Raw genomic sequence first — 12,929 nt, forward strand, 5'->3', positions numbered from 1 at the left:
AAAGCAGTAGGAGCTAATTAAAGTGCTTCCTAAGTTTATTGCACATTAACATAACTGTCAGGATAAAGTACCGAATACTCCATTTATTGCCTTAGTACTCAGATTAGATATTGAAGTGCTACTTCTACTGTCCTGATTATGGATTCTAGTTCCCCTGATCGTTTATGTAGGTCAGTGAGAAAAGTGTTGGATGCCACGTAAGATACTTTCCTCATTTATCAGACATTCATTAATTGTCTCATATGTAAATAAGTTATTAGTATGCTAACATTACTAATTAATTGCATAATATTAAGGATAAAGTGTTAAATGTTTTGATAAAGTGCTGAGTGGTAGCCAAATAATTATTATAACACGAACCTCCGTGTATATTTGAGAAAACCCTGGAGAATATGCAACCCTAACATCTAGGTCTAAGAAACATTCCTTTCTGTTCTTTTCACAGGATTCTATATCTGAATGTACATCTCTTTATGTTCTTTATTTATCTCAGACATAATGTGTTTGTGTGTTTATGTAAGTAAATATTTTTATATAGCATTAGATGGTAGCAGAATTTATTTAATTTACATTATGTTATATATTAAAATAATTAACATCTATTATTTTAAACTCTATTCATGTTATAAAAAGCAAGGCTTTTGGACAATATTAGCGCAAACTACATTTTTCTGATATTTTTGTACTTCCCACCATAAGTATAAGATCACACTACTATGGTAAACAATATTTTTTACACAATCTTTTGTTAATGATATGTTTACTATGATCATTTGTTTACTGTATCAGTGATCCCTAAGTAGATCAAACATCCAGTAATACAGATGAACCTTTTTGAATTGTTATTTAAACAATAAATTCACTGATTGCTCACTCTACATCTTTACATTCTGTAAAGAAAATTTCTAAATGTATACTATTATATAGTTGGTACTTTCACAAAGTCCCACAATTTCTGCTAAAGCCAGGTGCTTTTAGTGCAAATGCTATGCACAATGCCTGTTTCAGGGTATCTAAGGCCTTCTAGCAATCTTCAGTCCAAAAGACCTTCTAAGCTCTAACCTTGGTTCGCGTTTTGGGAGGCTCCCAAGCGATTATGGTATGGATCTTTGTTGTTGGAGAGGCTGTGCATATCCCCCACAAATATGGTGGCACGGGTACATCTCAGATCCCTGTCCTGCGTGGAACTTACTGGCCTTGACAGTCCGGCATGGATCATTTTCCTTAGGTGGGTCAGATGGTCCTGCCAGGTGGAGCTAAAGACAAATATATCATCAAGATATGCCGCACTAAAGGTCTCCAATCTAGACAGTGTTCTGTTTACAAACCCTTGGAAGATGGCAGAGGCATTCTTCACATCACAGGGTATCACTTTAAATTAGAAGTGGACCTTAGGATTGGAGAATGTTGACCTCCCCTTTGCTCTCTGTGTTGAGGAAATCTGCCAAGACCCACCCAGAAGTGAGATCAAAAGTACTAAGGTACTTGGCAGCCCCTACTTTGCCACTGAGCACATCAGCTCTGGCGATGAGGTGTGCATCAGTGTTGGTGGTATCAGTGAGTTCCCTGCAGCTTACACATATTCTGAGCTCTGGGCTCCTCCTCACTTTGGGGTTAGTCTTGTGCACGAGCACCACAGGGCTGGCCCAGGAACCACTGGAGGGCTCAATCATCCCTGGATCCAACATTTTGGCAACTTCGGTCTGAATGCTGGCCTTGATCTCGTCTGGCTAGCTTTAGATCTTGTTTTTGAAAGCCAAACTGTCACCAGGGTCCATGTCATAGACACAACATTGGGTTTCCCAGGTCAGAGAAAAGTGCAATGAATATTAGTGGGTTGTCCTATCCCCCAGAATCCTAAAGGTGGTGGATTGAAAGACCTAAAAATCTCTTGGATTTGTTATTAGGCTCGCCACCCACAGGAACCGCAAGTGGCAAACCACATCATTGGATCCTCACCCACAACATCTAATGTGAGTCGGTTGGCTTGAAGCACTTTCTAAGTGGAACACTTTCTAAACAGGGATTGGGCTAATTAAAATTGCCTGAAGATTCATCCGTTTGTGTCTTTATTCTGAGTACCTTTGACAAGGTTAAAAACAGAAATAAAATGATGTTGCTATGTATAATTGCCCAAGTATCAAGATTCAGTCTGCATGTTTCAGGCACTAAGCGCCCCTGAGGGTCAAAGGGCTTTCTGGAAGACCAATGTAAGTCTAAATCCTACTCTACTGTGGTAATTTCTCCCTCTTATCCGCTATTCTAATAGGGCAAAATTATCTCACACACAAAAAAAAATTGCAAGCTAATACAGATCATACTTCAGGACACTTTCCTCTATTCGTCTAGAATGAGAGGGAAGAAAAGCAGAGGTCATTTATCATTTGTTCATAACTGATGCTGAATTGTGCCACAATCAAAGTGCAACATCATGCTAAGTGTGTGCATCAGGACATGCACACATGTGAAATCCCCATACTGTAACATTCACAATTAGACACACTTCACACTTAAAAATATGACACACTTTGATTAATGTGATTTCATGCACACACTTGTGCTCAAGCAGCAGTCACAGTGACCTATTCTGTTAGTCAGTAGCTGTTAGCTCCATAAGGCATGGGGGGAGGTAATGGTCCTTGTAGTAACACACTGGGAAATTGAAAAAACAGCCACCATAGGGAGTCGTAGTTTAAAAAGTGTTTAGCAATCTCCCTCAAAATTATGCCCCTGAAGCATACTTCGTCAAGAGTACTCGTCCTGCCTTGTACCGAACTGGGGGTCCTTCAAGCCTCAAATTTAAATAGCTCCTATCATGAGCTTCCATGCATAGTCAGGCACTCACCCATTTCAAAGCGGTTCTGGCACGTTTCTGCACGCTTGAATATTCTGCATGTATGTCGGTGCATTCCAAGCATGCAGCTGACATTGTTGGGTGTGGCTGCGTGCAGCCGCGCATGCGAAGATTAGTGTCACAACAGCAAGCCTGGTGGGAAAGCAAGTCCCAAACTGGTCACACGCCCACTCAAATGCGACTGCCTCAAAAATAAGTGGCAACTGCTGGGGGACTCTCCCTCAAGTCTGTAAATGTTGAATCTATTACCAGACTGGCATAATTCTTGGAAAAGTTCAGTGTAGTATTTGTAACATAGGAGAGATGATTAAAGGGAGACTCCAAAACTATAGGTCTCTTGTATAATATCAGACTATAATATGTACACTTAGCAAGAGTTTTAGGGTATGATTTTTAAATAGGAGGAGGGCTTGTAATTTTTCTCACTGTGAGACCTCTTTCCTGCTATGAAAACCTCCTCAACCATTGTGGTCAATATACCAGTGATACCTGGTCACTGGAACTGTCCGGTATTATGTACTACCTCCCTGTGCGCTAGCACATTGTCCAATACAGGACCTCCAGAAATGGTTTTCCGTCCTATAGTATATTTCACCAAGGAATTTCAATGTTTAATCCTTGCTTATGGGTGGATACCTTACATATCCAGCACTGCTCATTTTCAAACCAGATCTTCTCAACCCGTCTGCTATCCCTGTCTAATTGTTCCAATACAACCCATCTGAGATCTTGTACAATGTGGGACCTGGTAATGAAGTGTTCAGTCATTTGTGTAGTATTCCACTTACAGCAAATATTGCTCCTATGCTCACATAACCTGATTCTGACTTTATGATCTGTCATACCTATATATCTAAGGTCACAAGGCCAGGTTAATATGTATATGACCGGCTTGGTGTTACAGTTGGGGTGTCTCCTTCGCTGCCAAGGGAATGGTAAGCCTAAATTTAGTTCTTTAGTGGATGATGTTAAATGACAGATACTGCACTGTCCACAAGGGTAATGACCCACTACTTCCGGAAGACCCGGAGAACAGTTTATGGTATTTGTAATTTTCCTCATCTGTCTGGGTCTTGTGTGTACTAAGGTAGCCCTCAGGCTCCTTTCCCTTTTGTGTGACAAAAGTGGGTAATCCCACATCCTGGGTCCCATATTAAGGACAAACCCGTTTTTCTTGATGATTTTCTTGACGTAATCTGAAGCGATATTATATGTTGTAACACTTACCAGGGTTGGTTCTTGGTTTTCTTTTCATCGGGTCTCAAGTAGGACTACTTGATTTTCCCAGGCTCCCCATATTTTGGCTAGGGACTCTGCCTGTTTCTCAAAGTCAGAAACCCGACTGCAATTCCACCACAACCGCTAAAACTGCCTATAAACTGTCAAATCTCAACAGGCTATTCTTTTGTGTGGGATTGTTAAAAGTATCAGTTTGAAGTGCGCCCCCTTACAGGAATAGCGTCTCATCTAGAAATGTCAATGTTTAATTCTGATAGTGTGTGTAAACCTAAGATTGTTTTCTTGTCTATTTAACCTTGTTATGAATGAAATGGAGGTTTTTATATGGCCATTCCACACACAAGAATGGCATAAATATGGCACTTCCATGTTTAAATATGCCATCTACATGGGTTACTGTGGTGCAGAACATGTTTCCTACCAAGGTTATAGACATAGAGTCCTGCTACACTCAGGGCAAACGTACTCCCGATAGAAGTACTGTGCACTTGTAAAAACAGGGTTCCTTTGAATTCAAAGAAGTTTCTGATTAAAGCTATTTCAGCACACTCAACATCAAACTCAGATAAAACAGGCCAGCAAACTGCTCCAGTTACTGGCAGCATTCCTTTTGCCTCTGTTTTCAGCCAGTGTTGGAGAAAGGACTACTCTCTCCCATGAGCCATCTTTGGCATTTTTAGATAAGAGGTTTGGGAAAGGCTGACTCCTCTCATTCATGAGTTACCATGAGCATAGTCATATTATCCCTGTCACAGTGTGGTTTTAATTGGTTGACATGAATTACCCTTAGGGGGTATCTGGGAATGCCACAGCCTGCCACGTAAGTGACCTTTACTGTCTTTTCCAGTAGCATGTAGGGTCCAGTCCACTTGTCCTGGAGGGCCCTGGAAACCATAGACTCCACCACCCACACTTTCTGATGTGGCTGGTACTCTAAGTTTTGATTATCCTTTTTTATGTAGTGTGCCATGTGGGAGCGCAGGCCTAGCTACTGGTCTACTACGTCCTGTTTGGGTTCTATGAGAGGTTTCTCCTACCCTTCCCAGACTAGACGCAATGGACCTCTAACAGGGTGCCTATTAAAAGGGCTGATGCCAACTCCCTTTTGTGGTACCTCCCTGTAGGCAAATAAAAGGCATGGGAGCAGGACATACCACTTTCTATGGAGTTTCTCAGACAACCCCATAATCATGCATTTTAAGATCTTGTTGAAACTCTCCACCAGACCATTTCTTCGGGGATTATAAGGGGTGGTGAACTTATAAATCACATCACACTCATTCTACATAGCGTTCGAGTAAGCAGACAGGATATTTGTGGCCCTTAAGATGGTGCAGTCACTCAGAGGTATCGCCTCAGGATACCTTTTTGCATGGACCACCACCAGAAAAAATAACTTATTTTAAGAAGCATTTGGATATCCCAGGGACCAACAATGCCAATCCCCACCCTCTCAAGGGGCATCCCAACCACATGCAGTGGGATTAAGAAAACCTTGATTTGACCACCTGTCTTGCCACTGGCTTGACAGGTAGTGCAGGAGTGACAGGACTCATTTACCCTCGCAGACATCTGGGGCCAGCAGAAGTTGCTGACCAACCTGTCCCAGGTAATGTTCTGCCCCAAATGTCCAGCCAGGGTAAAGGCATTCTAAATTCAGGAGAAAACCCTACATTTTTGAGGGACTGTTAGCGAGACCGGATCCTCGGGGTTTGCGCCGGTTCCCAATATGTCCACCTCTTGGCAGCTCCAAACTCTACTAGCCGTTACAGCACAGAGTTAAAGAATGGCCAAGCGGGGATGGGGTTTAGGTTAGGAACAGCGGGGAAGGAGACCTGTGGAAACAAGAGTTAAGAACACAATAGCAAAGTTATTCACTTTAAACTTCATGAACTTTATACTCTGATAACATGAGAGATCAAGAGCTTTTCAATAACATGACTTTTTTTAGTTCTGGATACCTTGAAGTGAAAGAAGGATTACGCAGACTTTCATATAAACGTTTCCAGAATAACATCTTATGCACTGAACATGGAACTCTCTCAAGTTAGTTCTTGGAATAGCAACTACGTCATAACAAGAATCAATTAACATATTAATTCCCAAAACATGAACTGCGAAAGACTCATGAATGATACTCTGTTTTGATTTGAGTTTCAGGATTCAATTGCTTAGATATTAGTATGCATCTTATTGCCAAACTGTACTTCAAGATTCCAATACCTGAAATGATCGCGCAACTTTGACGATCTGAACTGCAAGGTTTAATTGCCAAGAATGAATGGCGCACACTGCTGCCGATTCAACCATCAAGATTCCAATACCTGAAATGATCGCGCAACTTTGCCGATCCGAACTGCAAGGTTTAATTGCCAAGAATGAATGGCGCACACTGCTACCGATTCAACCATCAAGATTCAAATGCCAGGAAATGATCGCGCACTCTGCCGATCTGAACCGCAAGGGTTAATTGCCAAGAATAAATCGCGCACACCACTGCTGATTCAACCATCAAGATTCAAATGCCAGGAAATGATCGCGCACTCTGCCGATCTGGACTGCAAGGGTTAATTGCCAAGAATGAATTGTGCACACTGCTGCCGATTCAACCATCAAGATTCAAATGCCAGGAAATGATCGCGCACTCGGCCGATCTGGACTGCAAGGGTTAATTGCCAAGAATGAATCGCGCACACTGCTGCTGATTTAACCATTAAGATTCAAATGCCAGGAAATGATTGCGCACTCTGCCGATCTGAACTGCAAGGGTTAATTGCCAAGAATGAATAGCGGACACTGCTTCCAATTCAACCATTAAGATTCAAATGCCAGGAAATGATCGCGCACTCTGACGATCTGAACTGCAAGGGTTAATTGCCAAGAATGAATCGCGCTCACTGCTGCCGATTCAACCATCAAGATTCAAATGTCAGGAAATGATTGTGTACTATGCCGATCTGAACTGCAAGCGCCAATTGCCAAGAAACAATTGCACACGTGATTTAATCGAAAGACCAAGGGGCATATTTATACTCTGTTTGCGCCGGAATTGCGTCGTTTTTTTTTACGCAATTCCGACGCAAAACTAACTCCATATTTATACTTTGGCGTTAGACGCGTCTAGCGCCAAAGTCCATGGAGTTTGTGTCATTTTTTAGCGTGGACACCTACTTTGCGTTAATGATATGCAAGGTAGGCGTTCCCGTCTAAAAAACTGACTCCGAGGCATGTGCGCCGTATTTACACTCCCGGGCAAAATTCACGCCCGGGATGTGGGCGGGTCAAAAAAAATGACGTACGGCCGCTTTTGCGCCATTTTTTAGCGCCTGGAAAAGGCAGGCGTTAAGGGACCTGTGGGCTCGGAAGGAGCCCAGAGGTGCCCTCCCATGCCCCCAGGGACACCCCCTGTCACCCTTGCCCACCCCAGGAGGACACCCAAGGCTGGAGGGACCCATCCCAGGGACATTAAGTTAAGTTCCGGTAAGTATTTTTTTTTTTTTTTTTTGTGGCACAGGGGGGCCTGATTTGTGCCCCCCTACATGCCACTATGCCCAATGACCATGCCCAGGGGACATAAGTCCCCTGGGCATGGCCATTGGGCAAGGGGGCATGACTCCTGTCTTTGCTAAGACAGGAGTCATTTCTATGGGGGTTGGGAGTCGAAAAAAATGTAGCAAATCGGGTTGAGGCGAAAAAGCCTGACTTGCCCCATTTTTTGGCGCCCAAGCTCCATATCCCCCTACGCCGGCGCTGCCTGGTGTACGTCGTTTTTTTCCACGCACACCAGGCAGTGCCGGCGGCTAACGCCGGCTAACGTCATTGATTAAATACGGCGCCCGCATGGCGCTTCAGAATGGCGTTAGCCGGCGCTAATTTTTTTGACGCAAAACTGCGTTAGCGCAGTTTTGCGTCGAAAAGTATAAATATGGCCCCAAAACTCAAAAATCTCTGGAAAGGGAGCGGGGGCCTACCCCGACCTCCGCCTTACTGCTCTGCTTGAGGATCACCAAGGTAATAAGGACAGGGCCTGGAAATGTCCAAGTAGGCCTCCAGAACAGGAGCCCTGGAAAATGCTGCTGCTCTGCACCGGGACCTCTAAATGGTGAGCACGTGGAGCTGGGCTGGGTTCCTTAAATAGACCCAAGCCCCGCCCACCTGCCACACACAGCCACAACCAGCCAGGCTGCAGGAAAGGCTTGAAAATGAACAATACATTGCAAACAGTTTTAAAGACATTTCAAGATAAATACCTGCAATGCAAAAAGTTAATTTGCAATATCAGCACACAATGCATGAATTATTACATTGCATAAGGCTTGTCTCTTTGCATTATGTTGCCCGTAGAGCGCGCACTGTCCTGGTGTTGACAGGGACCTTCAATCTCTTGGCCTCCCTAGGTTTTGGGTTCCTAGCCTCACTGTAGAGGTGATCATCCTCCCAGTAGACCTTGTGGGTTTGACTGATATTCCCCATTTTTGCCAAAGGCCTTCAAGAGTAGGGCATGTTTTCTGCCCTTCGCAGAATTTTTCCCTTTACTGTCCTCCTGCCTCTTTCAGCTCAACAAGGTCTGGCACGTTCCTCAAAGGGGCTTCTTCCCATTTAGGTAACAGAGCCTGTCCTTGGGCATCAGAGTCCTTGTGGTCTCCGGAAACGTTCAAAGCTAGTCTCACACTCCTGTTGCTCCTACCTTTTGGTTGTGGGAGGCTATTGTTCCACACTCCAGGCTCCTCTCACTCCCTGGATGTACTGTCTTGGACCTTGTGGACACACACACACTCAGGGAGACCCAGCATTTCTGCATAGGTCTTCCTTTCCACCTCATACAAATCAGAAGTTTCTAATGCATTTCCCTGCAGACACCCCTTTGGGATGGCAGTGCTCAAAGTTATCTTCTTCAGGTCAGTAACCCCTCACCCCACTTGGAGTTGACCAGTTCCAGGGGATGGAACTTCACTTCGTGGTCAACATTGACCACAATATGGAGGACATATTGGATAATTTGCTCTTAGGGAACCAGCCTATCTATCATAGTGGTCAAGCTGGCTCCTGTATCCATCAGAGCTTCTACTTTGGTGATATTGATGTTAGCTGATTACCTGTACTTGCTGGGAAGTAAGGCAGCCGGAGCTCCACCATCCACGCCACCCATGGAGACTAACATGGATTCAGTGTAAATTCTGGTTTACCTGGTCAAATGTCCAACTCAAGACCTACCCTTGTAATCACTTGGGACTGCTCCCCAGAGTGGGGCTTCTTGGAACATGTAGGGTTTCCCTTTTTGTGTCCTGGCTGATAACAGTCCAGGCACACTCTAGCCTTCCCAGTGTCAAAAGGGCTCTTCCCTTTGTGCACTCCCCACTTACAATTGACAAAAGCAATGGACTCCACTGCTCAGAAAGGTTGGATGTGGTGAAACCTTCAGTCAAAAGAACTCCTTCTTTTTATCCTTGTTGCCTCATTCATTCCCCTATTGGGGGGCCTGCCCCCCTTTCTTAGGATCACTTCTAGTGACTGTCTGGATACACACATGTGCATGCACTCATCAGCTGTCTTACCCTGCTGTCTGGGGTTAGGCAACTTCGAATCTACTAGATACTGATGTAACATCTCTAAAGAACATTCACTAAAGAGTACTTTTTGACAATCAAATTCCATTGCCTATCCTAAGTTGTAATCTCATTAACTTTTATCTAGCCTTCTAGCGCCTTCACTAAGATAGCTACAAAATCTACCAAGGGCTGCTGTGCACCGTTGTGGGTGTCTATGATCTTTTTGTGATATTGATCTGGTGTGAGCCCAAACGTTTCTACAAAAGCATCTTTCATGTGCTGATAGAATTCAGCTACACACTCCTCTACAGCCAGGAGTCTATCCTTCTCCACTACAGCTAATAATTCCCACAGGAGAAAACCCTAGCTTTGTGGAATCACCTTGTACATTCTGAAAGCCCTCTCAAAAGAGGTAAATCATTTATCTATATCACCCCCACCCCAAAGCAAGGTGCCATGCCCTTAGGCAGACAAGGGTTCTGTGACTCCCATGCAGATACTTCTTCAGTGCTGCCACAATTGTCAGCGGGCCTCAAGCCCAGTATGGCCTTCTTATTTTCGAAGGCCGGTTTCTTTTCTTGCAATGCAGTCTTCTTTTCTTCCAGGGCTATCACTGCTAGGTTGGTTTGTAGCTCCTTCTCTGACTGCTTTTCACAGGTCTCCAGTTGGAGGAAGGTCAGCTAAGAGGGACTGAGGCTGAAAAAACAATCCTCACTGCTAGCCCAGGTTGGCAGGTTTGAAAATTAATTTTGAAACCTGTTGGTCCCATCTTCCTCCTCCTATTGTTTTGAAATTACCTGTTCCTCAGAGGTGATCCTGGGTAGTCAAACTTCTTCCAAGGCCCTGAGGGCCTTTTCAAGATCTGCATGTAGCGACTGTTGATGTTTGCTTGCATTTAGCTTTTTTTTCTTGACCCAAAATGCATCCTCTCATCCCTTTTGGATGTGAGGGGCATTTTCTTCTAAGAAACTAGATCTAAATGGTTGGAATACATTGGAGGGAAATCTACCCCAAGTTCAAATTTAGCGAGTGCGAGCGGCTGCTTGAGCCCATTATTCATGTTCTGTTGCATTTAGCATAGAGTAAAATGCATCCTTGTGTTCATTATGGATTCAAGCGGGCATTTTTGCACCAAGAAATTGGCCCTCAATTCAGATTTACTCTTTTCACATAATTTTGCTTAATCTTGCAGAAATTGTGGGTAATTCAATGTGAATATGCTACACGGAATTATATGATTTATGCCCATCCCTAGTTATAGTGTACTCCAGTGCTTTTCTATGGGACAGCCAGTCTTGCCACAGTGAAAATGATCTTGTAGATTTTTCACTGCCAGGACATGTAAAACTTAAGAACAAATGTTCTATTTTTTTAAATACCATGCACCGCGCCCTATGGGCATTTAGGGCTGACTTTAAGGATATTTTACAAGTAAAGGTAATTTACACAAATTAAAGGAAAATTTGGGCCTGGCAAATGGTTTATTTTGATGGGTACAATTCGCAGATTTAAACTACACACTCAGGCAGCAGGGGCAGGCCTGGAGGCATACTCAGCATTTTCACTTTACTGGTGGCACAGTAGGTGCTGCAGCCCACCAGTGACATTTAACTTGCAGGCTCTGGGTACACTGAGGTACCATATGCTAGGGAGTTATAGGCAAATTAAATGTGCCAATTAGGATTATTAATTTATAGGACATGATTATAGCGGTAACAAAATCTTAGAAATTCACTAAAAAAGCACTACTATTTTAAAACATAAAAACCAATTGTATTTTGTAACTTTGTGCCGCTTTTGCGTCAAAAAGTGACGCAAAAGCGGCACAAAAAAAAGTATAAATATGTGCCTGAATCTTTAAGCACAATACAATGCACTGTGGCTCAGTATAAGAATGCCCACCTATTGGAGGAATTTCACAGAGCAGTTCAAAATATTCTAGCCATGCCAAGGAACTTCTCTTCCTATGTAAACCAACCGTGCGGGGAATCCAGAATAATGCTGCATAGGAAGGGATGTTTTACTAGGGGAGCGCCTTGAGTAAATGAAGGTTGAAAGTTGTAAAAGTGGCCTTCAAGCATTTTGAGGTTACTCGTATAATATTCCCTTAGAAGCGTTGCACTAACATAAACAATAATTCAAACACCGAAAAGTACCTGCCATAGGTCTAAGCCAGAGGTCTTCAATCTGGGAGTCGCAACCCCCATGGGGGCCGTGGAGTCCTGAAAAGGGGGTCGCGCATTCCCCCAGCAATCCTCAAAATGCCTCAGCTGAACTTTGAGTCTCCTGTGCTGTGAAAGCCGCAGAGACAGCTAAGGAGGCCTTCCCAGGGTGTCTACTTCCTGAATGAAATGCAAATGTGTTCCAGGAGCTCATCTGCAAAAATTAAAGGGTGCTTGGGAGCAGCTTTAAATGACACAAATATTTATTCACTTTGAGGGTAGTGCAAAGAGTTAACAACTGCGCTGTGAAGTGCATGTTTTTAATTGTAATTGTATTTCCACAGTGCTTACTTCACCTGGAGGTGTTGAAGGGACAGCTATAAAAAATAAACAAAAGGTATTGCATATGCTCTGGTATTTCTTAAATCTACATTTTGGCACCACAGTTTTGTCTTAAACCTTTTTGTAGTGGCCTATCTTATACTGTGTGTAATGCAAGTATAAAATAATGCCTCACATATTCACAGTGCTTTCTGTCACAGGCTGTAACTTCATGGCACTAAAAATACACAAGTCACTATTCTCAACCTAACCAAGATTTTGTTCTGTTGCTCCTTGGTTACACACAGACCTCTGCAGTGCATTAACTAATAGAGGTTTAATAATGCACTACAGTGCATTTACCAATGAGTAGCAACTTTCTTTTATTTATTTTTCATTTAAGCTGGCTATTATTTTATATGTAGCTACCTGACAGTGAAAGACCTAAAAAACCATAGGGAATATTTTGAGTTTATTTATGAGAGACTTGCGCTGCTGGAGCATCACTTTTTTTGATGTTCCAGTGGCACAAGCCTCTCAATCAATTGGAAACAAAAAATCACTCTGGGGCCCCCAACACTGGCCCTCTGAAATGGGTGTCCCCCCAATCCCTTCTCTCTCTGCACGTAACCTGGGCATCATAATCGACGACCAGTTGACTATGAAACAACAGGTGACCAAAGTAGCTTCTACCTGTTTCGCTATCTTGAAGTGGCTTCGTAAAATTCTCTGGATGCTTCCTGTGGCTGCCCAAAGAACCGTGGTCCAAGCGCTGGTTATTTCTAGACTGGACTACGGAAACGT

The sequence above is a fragment of the Pleurodeles waltl genome, chromosome 10, assembly GCF_031143425.1.
Source record: "Pleurodeles waltl isolate 20211129_DDA chromosome 10, aPleWal1.hap1.20221129, whole genome shotgun sequence".
In the NCBI taxonomy this organism is placed as follows: domain Eukaryota; kingdom Metazoa; phylum Chordata; class Amphibia; order Caudata; family Salamandridae; genus Pleurodeles; species Pleurodeles waltl.